We start from the raw sequence: 14,965 nt of genomic DNA, 5'->3' as shown, positions 1-14,965 counted from the left end.
CCACCGCCAACTCTTGGGCTACTCTTTTACTAGCGACTAGTGGGATTGACCGTGACGTATAACGTCCCCATGGCTGAAAGGGCGAGCATGTTTGGCGCGACAGAGAGTCGCACGCCTTACCACGCTTCGCCATGCCGGGCCCCCACACTGAGTGAATAAGTAAATTTTGTATGGTGTTCAATAATTCCATGGATTTTGCATTCCTTTAACACATGTAGCGGTTCTCAAGGTCATTTATTTTTCACATTTTCAATAAATTAGGATCTTTATATAGTTTTGTTTTATTCTACCTTTACGCAAAGTTCACCATTACAAAAATTATTATATGGGTCATGGTAATACCCTGGAGTGTTTCAGGGGATAAGACGATGAAAAAGGTTAAGAACCACTGGTCTATAGTGAAGGTTAGTTCGCTCTGTGTTAAGAGTTCCTTCTACAGCCCTCTAGATGGCACGACCATCGTATTAGCCAAATTTCCTGCGGTTGTGGCATTGCTGATCAAAATTGTAGCAAAAAGACGCGAAACACTTGGATGATGAGGAAAAATTCTGATGTTAGTCGTCAATTAAATCAAGGTAAGTTTTCTTATCGAATACTTTAAAAATATCTTAACTTAAAAATTAAGTATTTATTTTCTTCTCGGATTAAGAACGTTAGTTTTAAACTTACATATCCCTGATTGTCATTTTCTGCGAGTGTCGAGTATCTTTACTCTAGTAAAAATGTGCAAGAACGTGTTGGAACGTAGTGGTAGCGAAGTCTGACTTTGAATGTTGACTTTATCTTCACAAATTGTTAAGTCACCGTACAAACAAACTAATTATCCTCAACCACCACAATAAAGTCGTCGTTATTCTAAGTTTCGAATCAAACGCCAAATAATTTTATGTTCACAGATATTACACCTTCCACACGTAAACGCCCACTAGCCAATATGTTATTTAAAATCGTTATTAAAATATTTTAAGATTTACAAGATATTTTCATAGCTGAGTTAACCTTCAAAACTTTTACTGCCTGAACATTTCACTTGTGCTACTAAACATCACATAATAACGAGTAATCATATACAATGAGTTACTTCTGGAGAATAACAATAATGCTGTGTAACCTCACGTATTAACGAGTAATCATATACAGTGAGTTACTGCTGGAGAATAACAATAATGCTGTGTAACCTCACGTAATAACGAGTAATCATATACAGTGAGTTACTTCTGGAGAATAACAATACTGTTGTGTAACCTCACGTAATAACGAGTAATCATATACAGTGAGTTACTTCTGGAGAATAACAATAATGCTGTGTAACCTCACGTAATAACCAGTAATCATATACAGTGAGTTACTTCTGGAGAATAACAATAATGCTGTGTAACCTCACGTAATAACGAGTAATCATATACAGTGAGTTATTTCTGGAGAATAACAATAATGCTGTGTAACCTCACGTAATAACGAGTAATCATATACAGTGAGTTACTTCTGGAGAATAACAATAATGCTGTGTAACCTCACGTAATAACGAGTAATCATATACAGTGAGTTACTTCTGGAGAATAACAATACTGTTGTGTAACCACGTAATAACGAGTAATCATATACAGTGAGTTACTTCTGGAGAATAACAATAATGCTGTGTAACCTCACGTAATAACGAGTAATCATATACAGTGAGTTACTTCTGGAGAATAACAATAATGCTGTGTAACCTCACGTAATAACGAGTAATCATATACAGTGAGTTACTTCTGGAGAATAACAATACTGTTGTGTAACCTCACGTAATAACGAGTAATCATATACAGTGAGTTACTTCTGGAGAATGACAATAATGCTGTGTAACCTCACGTAATAACGAGTAATCATATACAGTGAGTTACTTCTGGAGAATAACAATAATGCTGTGTAACCTCACGTAATAACCAGTAATCATATACAGTGAGTTACTTCTGGAGAATAACAATAATGCTGTGTAACCTCACGTAATAACGAGTAATCATATACAGTGAGTTATTTCTGGAGAATAACAATAATGCTGTGTAACCTCACGTAATAACGAGTAATCATATACAGTGAGTTACTTCTGGAGAATAACAATACTGTTGTGTAACCACGTAATAACGAGTAATCATATACAGTGAGTTACTTCTGGAGAATAACAATACTGTTGTGTAACCTCACGTAATAACGAGTAATCATATACAGTGAGTTACTTCTGGAGAATAACAATACTGTTGTGTAACCACGTAATAACGAGTAATCATATACAGTGAGTTACTTCTGGAGAATAACAATAATGCTGTGTAACCTCACGTAATAACGAGTAATCATATACAGTGAGTTACTTCTGGAGAATAACAATAATGCTGTGTAACCTCACGTAATAACGAGTAATCATATACAGTGAGTTACTTCTGGAGAATAACAATACTGTTGTGTAACCTCACGTAATAACGAGTAATCATATACAGTGAGTTACTTCTGGAGAATGACAATAATGCTGTGTAACCTCACGTAATAACGAGTAATCATATACAGTGAGTTGCTTCTGGAGAATAACAATACTGTTGTGTAACCTCACGTAATAACGAGTAATCATATACAGTGAGTTACTTCTGGAGAACAACAATACTGTTGTGTAACCTCACGTAATAACGAGTAACCATATACAGTGAGTTACTTCTGGAGAATAACAATAATGCTGTGTAACCTCACGTAATAACGAGTAATCATATACAGTGAGTTACTTCTGGAGAATAACAATAATGCTGTGTAACCTCACGTAATAACGAGTAATCATATACAGTGAGTTACTTCTGGAGAATAACAATACTGTTGTGTAACCTCACGTAATAACGAGTAATCATATACAGTGAGTTACTTCTGGAGAATAACAATAATGCTGTGTAACTTCACGTAATAACGAGTAATCATATACAGTGAGTTACTTCTGGAGAATAACAATAATGCTGTGTAACCTCACGTAATAACGAGTAATCATATACAGTGAGTTACTGCTGGAGAATAACAATAATGCTGTGTAACCTCACGTAATAACGAGTAACCATGTACAGTGAGTTACTTCTGGAGAATAACAATAATGCTGTGTAACTTCACGTAATAACGAGTAATCATATACAGTGAGTTACCTCTGGAGAATAACAGTAATGCTGTGTAACTTAACGTAATAACATGTAATCATATACAGTGCGTTACTTCTGGAGAATAACAATACTGTTATGTAACCTCACGTAATAACGAGTAATCATATACAGTGAGTTACTTCTGGAGTATAACAATAATGCTGTGTAACCTCACGTAATAACGAGTAATCATATACAGTAAGTTACTTCTGGAGAATAACAATAATGCTGTGTAACCTCACGTAATAACGAGTAATCATATACAGTGAGTTACTTCTGGAGAATAACAATAATGCTGTGTAACCTCACGTAATAACCAGTAATCATATACAGTGAGTTACTTCTGGAGAATAACAATAATGCTGTGTAACCTCACGTAATAACGAGTAATCATATACAGTGAGTTATTTCTGGAGAATAACAATAATGCTGTGTAACCTCACGTAATAACGAGTAATCATATACAGTGAGTTACTTCTGGAGAATAACAATAATGCTGTGTAACCTCACGTAATAACGAGTAATCATATACAGTGAGTTACTTCTGGAGAATAACAATAATGCTGTGTAACCTCACGTAATAACCAGTAATCATATACAGTGAGTTACTTCTGAGAATAACAATACTGTTGTGTAACCACTTAATAACGAGTAATCATATACAGTGAGTTACTGCTGGAGAATAACAATAATGCTGTGTAACCTCACGTAATAACGAGTAATCATGTACAGTGAGTTACTTCTGGAGAATAACAATAATGCTGTGTAACCTCACGTAATAACGAGTAATCATATACAGTGAGTTACTTCTGGAGAATAACAATAATGCTGTGTAACCTCACGTAATAACGAGTAATCATATACAGTAAGTTACTTCTGGAGAATAACAATAATGCTGTGTAACCTCACGTAATAACGAGTAATCATATACAGTGAGTTACTTCTGGAGAATAACAATAATGCTGTGTAACCTCACGTAATAACCAGTAATCATATACAGTGAGTTACTTCTGGAGAATAACAATAATGCTGTGTAACCTCACGTAATAACGAGTAATCATATACAGTGAGTTATTTCTGGAGAATAACAATAATGCTGTGTAACCTCACGTAATAACGAGTAATCATATACAGTGAGTTACTTCTGGAGAATAACAATAATGCTGTGTAACCTCACGTAATAACGAGTAATCATATACAGTGAGTTACTTCTGGAGAATAACAATAATGCTGTGTAACCTCACGTAATAACCAGTAATCATATACAGTGAGTTACTTCTGGAGAATAACAATACTGTTGTGTAACCACTTAATAACGAGTAATCATATACAGTGAGTTACTGCTGGAGAATAACAATAATGCTGTGTAACCTCACGTAATAACGAGTAATCATGTACAGTGAGTTACTTCTGGAGAATAACAATAATGCTGTGTAACCTCACGTAATAACGAGTAATCATATACAGTGAGTTACTTCTGGAGAATAACAATACTGTTGTGTAACCTCACGTAATAACGAGTAATCATATACAGTGAGTTACTTCTGGAGAATAACAATAATGCTGTGTAACCTCACGTAATAACGAGTAATCATATACAGTGAGTTACTTCTGGAGAATAACAATAATGCTGTGGAACCTCACGTAATAACAAGTAATCATATACAGTGAGATACTTTTGGAGAATAGCATTTCGGTTTTGACATTAAACTTTGTTGTGAACTGAGCATTACAGACGTATATACATTTTAAAAGTTTATTTTTTATTTAATTTATTACGTAACAATTTAGGTAATATTATATGAATTATCTTGCTGTGTGACTCGCAAGTCTACTGACAGCTAAATTACTGAAAACTATTATCGGTATGGTATCAAACATTTACATAAAAAACAATACTCCTGTAACCATAAGTCACAAATAACGAAAGCTTAACGTGTATCGTTTCTGATATACATTTTTTGAACTAAATTATTTTCTCCCCCTATTATCCTGGATCCTGAGAAATCTGATAATCGCCTTTGCGTCTGCATAGTTCATTACTTTAAGACATACACCACAGCCCTAATGTACACAGTTAAATAGTAGAAGAGTTAGATTTATGGAGAATACCGATAGCACGTTAAGGTACAACTCAGTAAAAAGACGCACCAGTAAAACTGTATTTCCTACAACTGCTCGCTAACTTTGGTAATTGGAAACAATCAATAAACAATATTACATTAAAACGTAAATTTTAAAATGGTATATGCAAGTGGAATTCGAACGCCAGTTGCTAAAGGCAACTACCAATCCAAATGCAAAATCTCACGTTTCTATATCATTTCCTCATTTCAGGGTTTTCACGAGCTACTAGGCAACAGTTTTGACTTATGTACTCTGGAGTGGACTCATAATTAATATTATCCAAAAATATTAATATATACGCTACAGTTGTCAACGATACCTGTTCAACTTAAACTGCTTATTGTAAGCGCGTGTGTTAAATAATCTGGTCGGAGATCCCAAGGATTGAGGAATAGCGATCTATAGCTTTGTGCTTATGATCAGGAAGAAGGAGGCAAACCAATAGTATCTATTCCAAAAAAGTTTTTTCTGGTATTTTGAATCGAAAACCTAGATTTTTTGTCAGTTTTGTTTCAACATAACCATGAATGAATGTTGAAAGTATGTTTCCAATCTCGTACTTCTTATTACACAGCTCAGCACTATATTATTAAACCAATCAGTGTACGCACACGTGACATGCCTTTTTTATGCACATATTTCTAAGTGATTGTCATCCTTCTTTGACTACTTCACAAACTTCATCTTCCGTATTTTGTTGTACTCAGTCCATAAATTTTCAGTTGGATTGATATAAGGTGATTGACGTGGCCACTCAATAACATCAGTTTTCTTATTTCTAGGGCCCGGCATGGCCAAGCGTGTTAAGGCGTTAGACTCGTAATCCGAGGGTCGCGGGTTCGAATCCCGGTCGCACCACACATGCTCGCCCTTTCAGCCGTGGGAGCGTTATAATGTTACGGTCAATCCCACTATTCGTTGGTAAAAGAGTAGTTCAAGAGTTGGCGGTGGGTAGTGATGACTTGCTGTCTTCCCTTTAGTCTTACACTTCTAAATTAGGGACGGCTAGCGCAAATTTAATTATGAAATTGAGACGAATAGCTGTTTTCCTTTTTTTGGGTGTTTTAGTGAGTAAAAATACAGGTAAATTGGTAACGATTATTTGTCGCAAATCTGTCTCTAATCGTTCCGCCATATCAAAAACTATTACATTTTTACATTAAATAAAAAAACTACTGTTTTTTACTCTTGTGTGGATAGAATAGTAAAATTATGTTATATGTAGGAAAACATTAAGAGTGATTTATTATTATTAATTAAATACATAGCAGTAAAATTAAGTTTTTAATCCTGATATTGTTAATACAGCTGTAAGAAACTAAAACACGAGGAAGAAAATGTAACGTTAAAACCACGTGCCGAAAAATTAACAATGGATGTTTAGTACTGTCATCAATATGCGGTTAATTATGTGAAATAATGAAATAATTCGGTGAATAAATGAATGATTTCCTTATATAAACACCGATAAACGAAGTTTGCCAAATTAATAATATAACTAAACATAAAATTGATTTAATTGAAACACTTTGTTTATATACTATATCGTGCAAATGTGAAAAAAATTATATGTGGCAAACAAAAGGAAATATAAAATACAGAATGAATAAGCGGACACACAAAGGAAATGTTAAAAATAATAGTATTACTATTCCAATAGTAGCAGAACATACGAACCCTACTGGCACAACGGTATGGGGACCAAGTTAGAATACTATAAACCAGGTTTCGATTCCCATGGCAGATAAATTATGGACTGCTTACTTTGTACGTTTATGCCTAACTTCTAAACAAGGACAAGCAGAACTTATTAACGAAACCAAGCATTTAATTCAGTGTTGAAAAACGATGTAGTTTTAGCACAACCTGAAAGTGTCATTAGTGTGAATATAGTGCGAATAATCAAATGTAAAAAAGTAAATATTGAATAAAGATGATAGAAATGTTGCCATCATATGACGCAAAGTTCATTAATATCTGCAGTATATAATGATGTTTGTTTGTAAAGGTATAAATAAGTGATTTTTGCAAAATAAACATGGTGAATGTAAAGATTGTTTCCAGTGTCATCTGGTTTTTTTTTTTCTCTTTTATCTTGTACAGTGACTAAGTATTTTATTGTATTTTGGAGACTGGAAACAGTCATTTGTAGAATTATGTGCAATAAATCGTTGTTTATTAGAAATTCGCTCACAGCTACTATGTGGCTATCTTCGCTAGCTGTCTCATAATTTTGAAATTCTAGATCAGAGGAAAGACGGTTAGTCAATACAACCGATGGACAACTCTTGCTCTTTTTTTTTAGCCACAAATAGTGAGGTTGCCCATCATATTACAACGCCCACTTATCTGAAAAGGGTGAACATGTTCGGTAACGGAGTTCGGTCCCTTGACTTGCAGATTGCGACTCGAGCACCCTGAAAATTAGGTCATAACAGGCTGTAGCTCAACAAAGTTTAAGAATTCCCTGTTTACACATTAAATTTCATCCAGATCAAGATGGCTTAAGGAAATGAAAAATATTCCCGTAATTGTTTGCTTGTTTTTGAATTTCGCGCAAAGCTACACAAGGGCTATCTGCGCTAGCCCTCTCTAATTTAGCAATGTAACACTAGAGGGAAGGCAGCTAGTCATCACCACCCACCGCCAACTCTTGGACTACTCTTTTACCAACGACTAGTGTGATTGACCGTCACATTATAATGCTCCCACGGCTGAAAGGGCAAGCATGTTTGGTGCGACGGGAATTTGAACCCGCGACCCTCAGATTACGAGTCGAGTGCCTTATCCACCTTATATAACACTACTATTTAAACGTTCTTGCCAACCTGACCATGGTGGGCCTGATAGAAGAGTTAAATGTTATTAAGAAAATTAGCCAAAAAGCTATTTCCTCTTTTTACCATCATATCAAAAATATGTCATCAACATACCTTTACCTATAATTTAAGGATGATGCAACTGCCATCCCTACCATCTTGTTTGCATTGTTTTTGAAGAATTGATATCAGTCATCTTTATATTTACTTTTCTGAAAAGATTTTCTTTACTTGTAATACTTATAAAATCGAATATTCCGTTTGAAACTATTTTAACTCCGTGAATTTGGTTCACATCATTATTTGGAATTTTAAGTTATCATAAAATAAGAAAGAGGAGAAAAAATATTAAGAAATTCAAATTATTTGCTGTAATATTTACAGAACTTGTGACTCAGTAATTAAACAAATATCATTATAAAAGAAAACAACACGATGACATATTGAAGGGATATTTAAAATACCATTCGATGAACAATGTGAGCCATCCCTACACAGGTAGTGCTATAGCCTGCCTAAAAAATAAGTTTGATTATTGCACTCTTATTTTAGTACAGTCTGCAACTGCCATTAGTAAGAATATCCGTGAATCTATTGAGATAATAAAATTTAAGAAAGAAAAATTTAAATATACAGTAAGGATGGTGAAGCAATGTTGTCAGCATGTGGCGTAAAGTTCTTTAACACTCCTACGAAAATTGGGGCCTAATAGGCCCCAGAGCAACTTGAAAGGTTATTAATATTAGGCTAATAATTTTGTATTTAAATGAAATTGCCATTAACTGACCCTATTCCTTTATATTTTAAGGAGCAATAATATTTTGACTTTTCAGACATTTGCGAAATAATATTTAAATTTTTTTTTTTAAAACATCCACTAAGGGTATTTGGGGGCCTATTAGGCCCCAGATCAAAAAACATAAAAATGACTTTATTTATTTCCTGAATAATTCTAGAACAGGCCTGGGCAACCGAAAAAAGCAAATTATAGTAAAAATATATTAATTTTACAACTTCTTTTCAAAAGATGGATATTTAGGATAATAATTCTACACCAACAATAATTTTAGACGGTCCTGATTATTGCCTAGTTTGCCCACGCCTGTTCTAGAACATTCTAGAAATTTACAGAAGTATTTAGAATATTCTAGAAGAATCCACAAATCCTATATATGTAGGAGCTGAAATCTTCAAACCGTGTTAAAAATGATATCTCTTGATGAAGCTGTACATTTACTGACAAAACCATCCGACGATGAAAGTGAACATGATAATGTCGAAGACTACTCTGAAAGTTGTGATGATGATCCTTCTGAAGCCGAAAATGATGAACAAATCGCGCCGTACCCTTCTGAAAGTGAAGAAAGTAATCAAGAAGATCTTACTACGATGCCAGTGAACGAACTTTTGTCCAAAGATAAGAATTTTAGTTATTCAACAATACCTTCAAGGATCAACAGGAGAACCGCAGCTCTCAATATATTCAATGGGAACCCAGGCATTATGTCTTCACCAATTTTCGAACAATGGCTGCCAGCCATTATATTTAACGAGCATTGATTCTCTCTTCCTTTAAACGAACTTCGTATTTGTCACTGATGAATATGGGAACACGTATTTTAATAACAAATAAAACTTTAACCTGTGTGAAGAATTATGTTGTTGTTTTTTTAATTTCGTGCAAAGCTACAGGAGGGCTATCTGCGCTATCCGTCCCTAATTTAGCAGTGTAAGACCAGAGGGAAGGCAGCTAGTTATCACCACACAAGGCCAACTCTTGGGCTACTCCTTTTACCAACAAATAGTGGGATTTACCGTCACTTTATAACGCCATAACGGCTGAAAGAGCGAACATGTTTGGTGTGACGGGGATTCGAACCCGCGACCCATGGATTACGAGTCGAGTGCCTCAACCTCCTGGCAATGCCGGGCCTGAAGAGTTACGTCTACAACAAAGTTTCATTTGTTTATCTAACATCATAAAAAAGACTTTTCTTTTACTATCTTTAAGTTAATTTCGAAACATTTCTCACACTAAACAATAAAACGAATATTTACTATTTGTTTTGGTTTTAACTTTTTTAATTACTAGTAGTTAGTCTTTTTGCCGTTCTATTTAAATACTGTTCACACCCATAACAACTAATAATTTTATAACACTACTATTTAAACGTTCTTGCCCACCTGACCATGGTGGGCCTGATAGAAGAGTTAAATGTTATTAAGAAAATTAGCCAAAAAGCTATTTCCTCTTTTTACCGTCATATCAAAAATATGTCATCAACATACCTTAACCTATAATTTAAGGATGATGGCAAGCTGCTCCAAGAGTCTCTACACCATTCGAAACATTCAAAATTTTCATTTCTGATAATATGATGGAACAGATCATTCACTCAACAAACACCGTCATGAAAGAACCAATTTTTGAAGAAGACCTCTGGAAATGGATCGCAGCTAATCTTTTCCATGGAATAAGCAAATCCAAAAATGCATCGATAGACGAAATGTTTTCAACCGAATTCGGTTTGCCATTTTTGCGAAAACTGATTACACAAGACAAATTCAAAAAAATGTGCTCAAAAATCAGATTTGACATCCACTCTCAAAGAAATAGAGAAATCAAAGATGCCGCCATCTCTGGAGTCTGGAATTTTTTGATTGAAAATTTCAAAAAACAGTTACAACCCAAGCGAATACCTGACAGTGGATGAACAACTATGTAACTTCAAAGGAAGAGTTGGCTTCAGAACATACATTCCGACAAAGCCAGGCAAATACGGAATAAAGATTTGGTGCCTAACAGATGCAAAGACAAGTTACCTCCTCAACGCTCAAATTTATACTGGAAAGGTTGGAAATACGACAGAAACAAATCAAGGAGAAAGAATAGTCAGAGAACTGAGTCAGCCATTTCTTGGAAAAGGAAGGACAATAATGACAGATAATTTCTTCACAACAATGACACTTGCCAAGTACCTACGAACAAAAAGAACAGGACTTGTTGGAACCATACGGAAATCAAGAACCTTCCTGCCTCCTGAAATAAATGCAAAATCTAGAGAGTTATCACCAAAATTTTCCTACCATGACGACATCACTCTTCTCAGGCACTCAGACAAGCCAGGAAAATATGTGCTACTACTGAGTTCTCAGCATCAGTCTGGTGAAGTAGAAGAGAATGAAAAGCCCGAAATCTTCAATCTTTACAATGCAACGAAGGCAGGTGTCGACACTCTCGATCAACTGGTGAGATATTATACAACAAAGAGGCGATCAAAGCGCTGGTCAGTCTGCATATTCTATAACATTCTAGATCTTGCTGCGTACAATGTTTTCGTTCCATACTCGACAAAACATCCATAATTTCTTCGTCAACATAAATAAAGAGCCAGAAGAGAATTTATACGGCAATTGGTGCTTGAAATCAAAGAAATTTACTGCAAAGATAATGACAAAACAACCTCATGTGAACCGCCTGCAAAGAGGGCAAAAAGAGAACGATGCCATTTGTGCGACAGATCAAAAGATAGACAGTCGAAAATTGTTTGCTCAAATTGTAAAAAAAATGTTTGTCAGAGCCATTCTAAAGTTATTTGTAATGAATGTTGCTAAATCACTGTGTTTCTATTGGAAAAATATATGGGGCCTGATAGGCCCCAAAATCACTTTAGTGGATGTAAATATTTTTTTGTAGGAGTGTTAATAAGTAAATTGTATTATGAGGGCGTTTTGTGTAAATAGGTTGCACACCGTCCAACTTCTGAAGATTGTGCAGCAAACACAAGTAAATATATGACTATTTCCAATGTTGTCGGGGTGTTTATCCCGTACATTCAGTAAGTTATTCCGTATTTTATTGTATATCCGTGACCAAAAACAGTCATTTTTATAATTGCGTACAGTAAATTGTCGTTGACTGAAAAATTAGTTTTGTAGCTTAACCATTGGCACAAGCTACAATAAATGTTAATCACTTGTTATTTGGGGCTTGTCTGTGTCTCACAGTGGAACAGTGGATAAGTTTACGGATTTACAAGACTTAAATCAGGGGTTCGATTCCCCTCCGTAGACCCAGCAGGCAGCTTGATGTGGCTATGCTATAAGAAAACACACACACACGATCGTACATAAATAAAAATTACCACAAATATTGCAATTAATCACTCTAATTACTGCTGGAGTCTCAAATTATTTTCTGAGCTTGTGTGATCAATTTTAATACGTATTAACATATAAATATACATTATATCCTGCATTGTAATGTTATTGTATGACAGTTATTACGGTAGAATAGGTAAAATCATAATAAAAAATATGAAATAACCTAAATGTTTTTTATAACCTTTTCTAGCTACCTTACATTTCGTGCATCCATGAGTATTTTATTACTAATATTGGTAAACATGGAAGTAAAGAATTTACAAATGTTGAATTTTTCTTAGGCTTGTTAGTAATATGTTTATTATAATTTTGGCAAACATGAATGGGAGATTTATAACTATAAACACTAGAAAATATATTATATGTATGTATATATATATATATATTTAGTAAAATTAAATAATTTATATGAAATTAATGAATAAACATAATTATGAGGAAGGACTGCGTTACAAACAGTAAATGCCAACCTCTGATTAATTATATTATAACCATAAAATATTCAAGCCATAAATCAAAACACATTAATATGAATTTTTTTTATAAATACGCTGCTCATTAAAAAAAAAGGATCCTAGGGTACAAGCTACAACGTGGGATTATAAAACGTATCCTAGACTTTGGAGGTGACTGAAAAATAGGACCCACATAGCGGTAGGGATACACCGTGGAGAATTCTTAACCTCCATTCGCCAGTCTCACATAAGAAGTAAAGAATAGAAATAGACATAGAATTAGAAATAGAAATTAGGAGAGCGAGATGTGGGTGTTCAAGCCCACAACATCCCACATTTGTATCACCCTTCACTGTCTGCACACAGTTGTGGGAAGTTGACTGCTCTCCCAAGTAAAGAATTAGTTGAAACGAAATAAAGAAATAAGGTACTAAACTTAAATCCTTTTCTCACTGTTGGTCAACTGGTTAATCTTTTGACATACTCCTTACAGACGCCTTATGGATGCAATATTGGTGTACAAACAACAGTAAAAAATTAAACGCAAATAAAAAACGAGCTACGTATTTTGGAGGCTTTTTTATTGCTAGTTCATTTCAGACATTTGAGCTATTAAAAGGGAATCTGCGTATAGATATCCCTAATTTTGAGCTAATAGTTTAAAAACAAGACAACTAGTCCATAGCACCGACAGTCACCTTTTGCATTACTCTTATCTCAATAAATAGTGGTCACTTGGACATTCATACACAGAGAGCTCCAGACCACCGAGTAAAAAGTACTTACGTCAACAAAGTTCAAGAGATAAATGTACATAATAATCAACATTATTTCATTATGTGTAGGAGAAACAAGCAGAGAAACGGAAACCAGATTCAAAGAACATAAAAAACCACCTTCGCACATTCGTATTTGTTTTTTCTGAATTTCGCGCAGTAATACATAAGGACTATTTCTGTAAGTCGTCCATAATTTAACAGTTAAAGATCACAGGAAAGGCAGCTAGTCACCATAATTACCGACCTTCACCAACTCTTTGGCTACTAATTTACCAACAAATAGTGGGACTGACAGAAACATTATAGTCACATCTGAAAGGGCGAACAAGTTTGGTGTGACGGGGATTCGAACCCGTGGCCCTCAGATTGCACGTCAAACGCCTAATCCGCTAGTTCCAAAATGAGAAACAATAGTAAAAGACAGATGCTAAAGCGAACAGATTAAAAGCCTACCCCTTGATAATCATTTAGAATCTTTACTTCAAACCTGTTCTTCAGTGACACAATGGAAGATTTTACTTTTTTTTTTGGTTCTTTATATACGCGCAAGTTGTCGAGTGAGTTGATCCATTTAAGTCAACAAGTTTAACAAAACTTGGATCAACAAGATTTGTGTTGTTTACAGAAGTTGGAATGTTTTAATTATTAGAATGGCGCATTTTCAGATACGAATTCAAGTCTATTCCATTTTAGGTCATTGCAAGTACTAGCTTTTAAATTCGTATTACTTCAACAGATCGAGTTCAAGGACTATCTGTAATTAATAATGTTTAATATTAGTTATTAAACTATAAACACTAAATATTTTCACTCTCAGTTTCGCTTGTGATTTTTTATTTTAAATGTAATTAACTATTTTGTTAATTAATTACTTGTATAGGGGATACTTCTCATATCTACAAGCTGTAAACACTCTATCTATTTCAAGGAAGAAGTGGCCAAGATTTTTATAATACATAGGACCCTAAATTATTTTATCGGCTTTGTTCACAGTCCAAGAACCCTGAATACCTTTTTCATAACTCGGTCTTTTTCGTGTTATGTAAAATTCATATAGAATATTCTATAGAAATGCAAACTTTCAAGTAGTATTTTATTTCTTACTTTGAAAAAAAACACACGTTTCACAACTGTAAACAGATATTCACAGAAACTCTAAACTTAATTTATAAATTACTTAGCGCAGATAGCCCTCGAGTAGCGGCTCGGCATGGCCAGGTGGGCTCAGGCGTTCGACTCGTAATCTGAGGGTTGTGGGTTCGAATACCCGTCACACCAAACATGCTCGCCCTTTCAGCCGTGGGGGCGTTATAATTCGACGGTCAACCCCACTATTCGTTGGTAAAAGAGTAGCCCAAGAGTTGGCGGTGGGTGGTGATGACTACATACCTTCCCTTTACTCTTACACTGCTAAATTAGGGACGGCTAGCGCAGATAGCCCTTGAGTAGCTTTGCGCGAGATTCAAAACATGCCA

The 14,965-nt window shown here is 34.8% G+C and overlaps 1 protein-coding gene across 2 annotated transcripts in view; it reads left to right on the top strand.

Moving 5' to 3' along the window:
• Positions 1–489: 489 nt before the first annotated feature.
• The window catches only part of LOC143248887 (ecotropic viral integration site 5 ortholog-like), an 87,666-nt gene continuing 73,190 nt past the window's right edge, over positions 490–14,965 (top strand). For both annotated transcript variants that reach the window (XM_076497784.1, XM_076497783.1), the window contains exon 1: positions 490–575. The gene's annotated coding sequence lies outside the window, so the exon portion shown is untranslated. The remainder of the gene's footprint in view (positions 576–14,965) is intronic.

The sequence above is a fragment of the Tachypleus tridentatus genome, chromosome 4 (genome assembly GCF_004210375.1).
Source record: "Tachypleus tridentatus isolate NWPU-2018 chromosome 4, ASM421037v1, whole genome shotgun sequence".
Lineage (NCBI taxonomy): Eukaryota > Metazoa > Arthropoda > Merostomata > Xiphosura > Limulidae > Tachypleus > Tachypleus tridentatus.
This window is presented reverse-complemented; position numbering and strand designations above follow the sequence as displayed.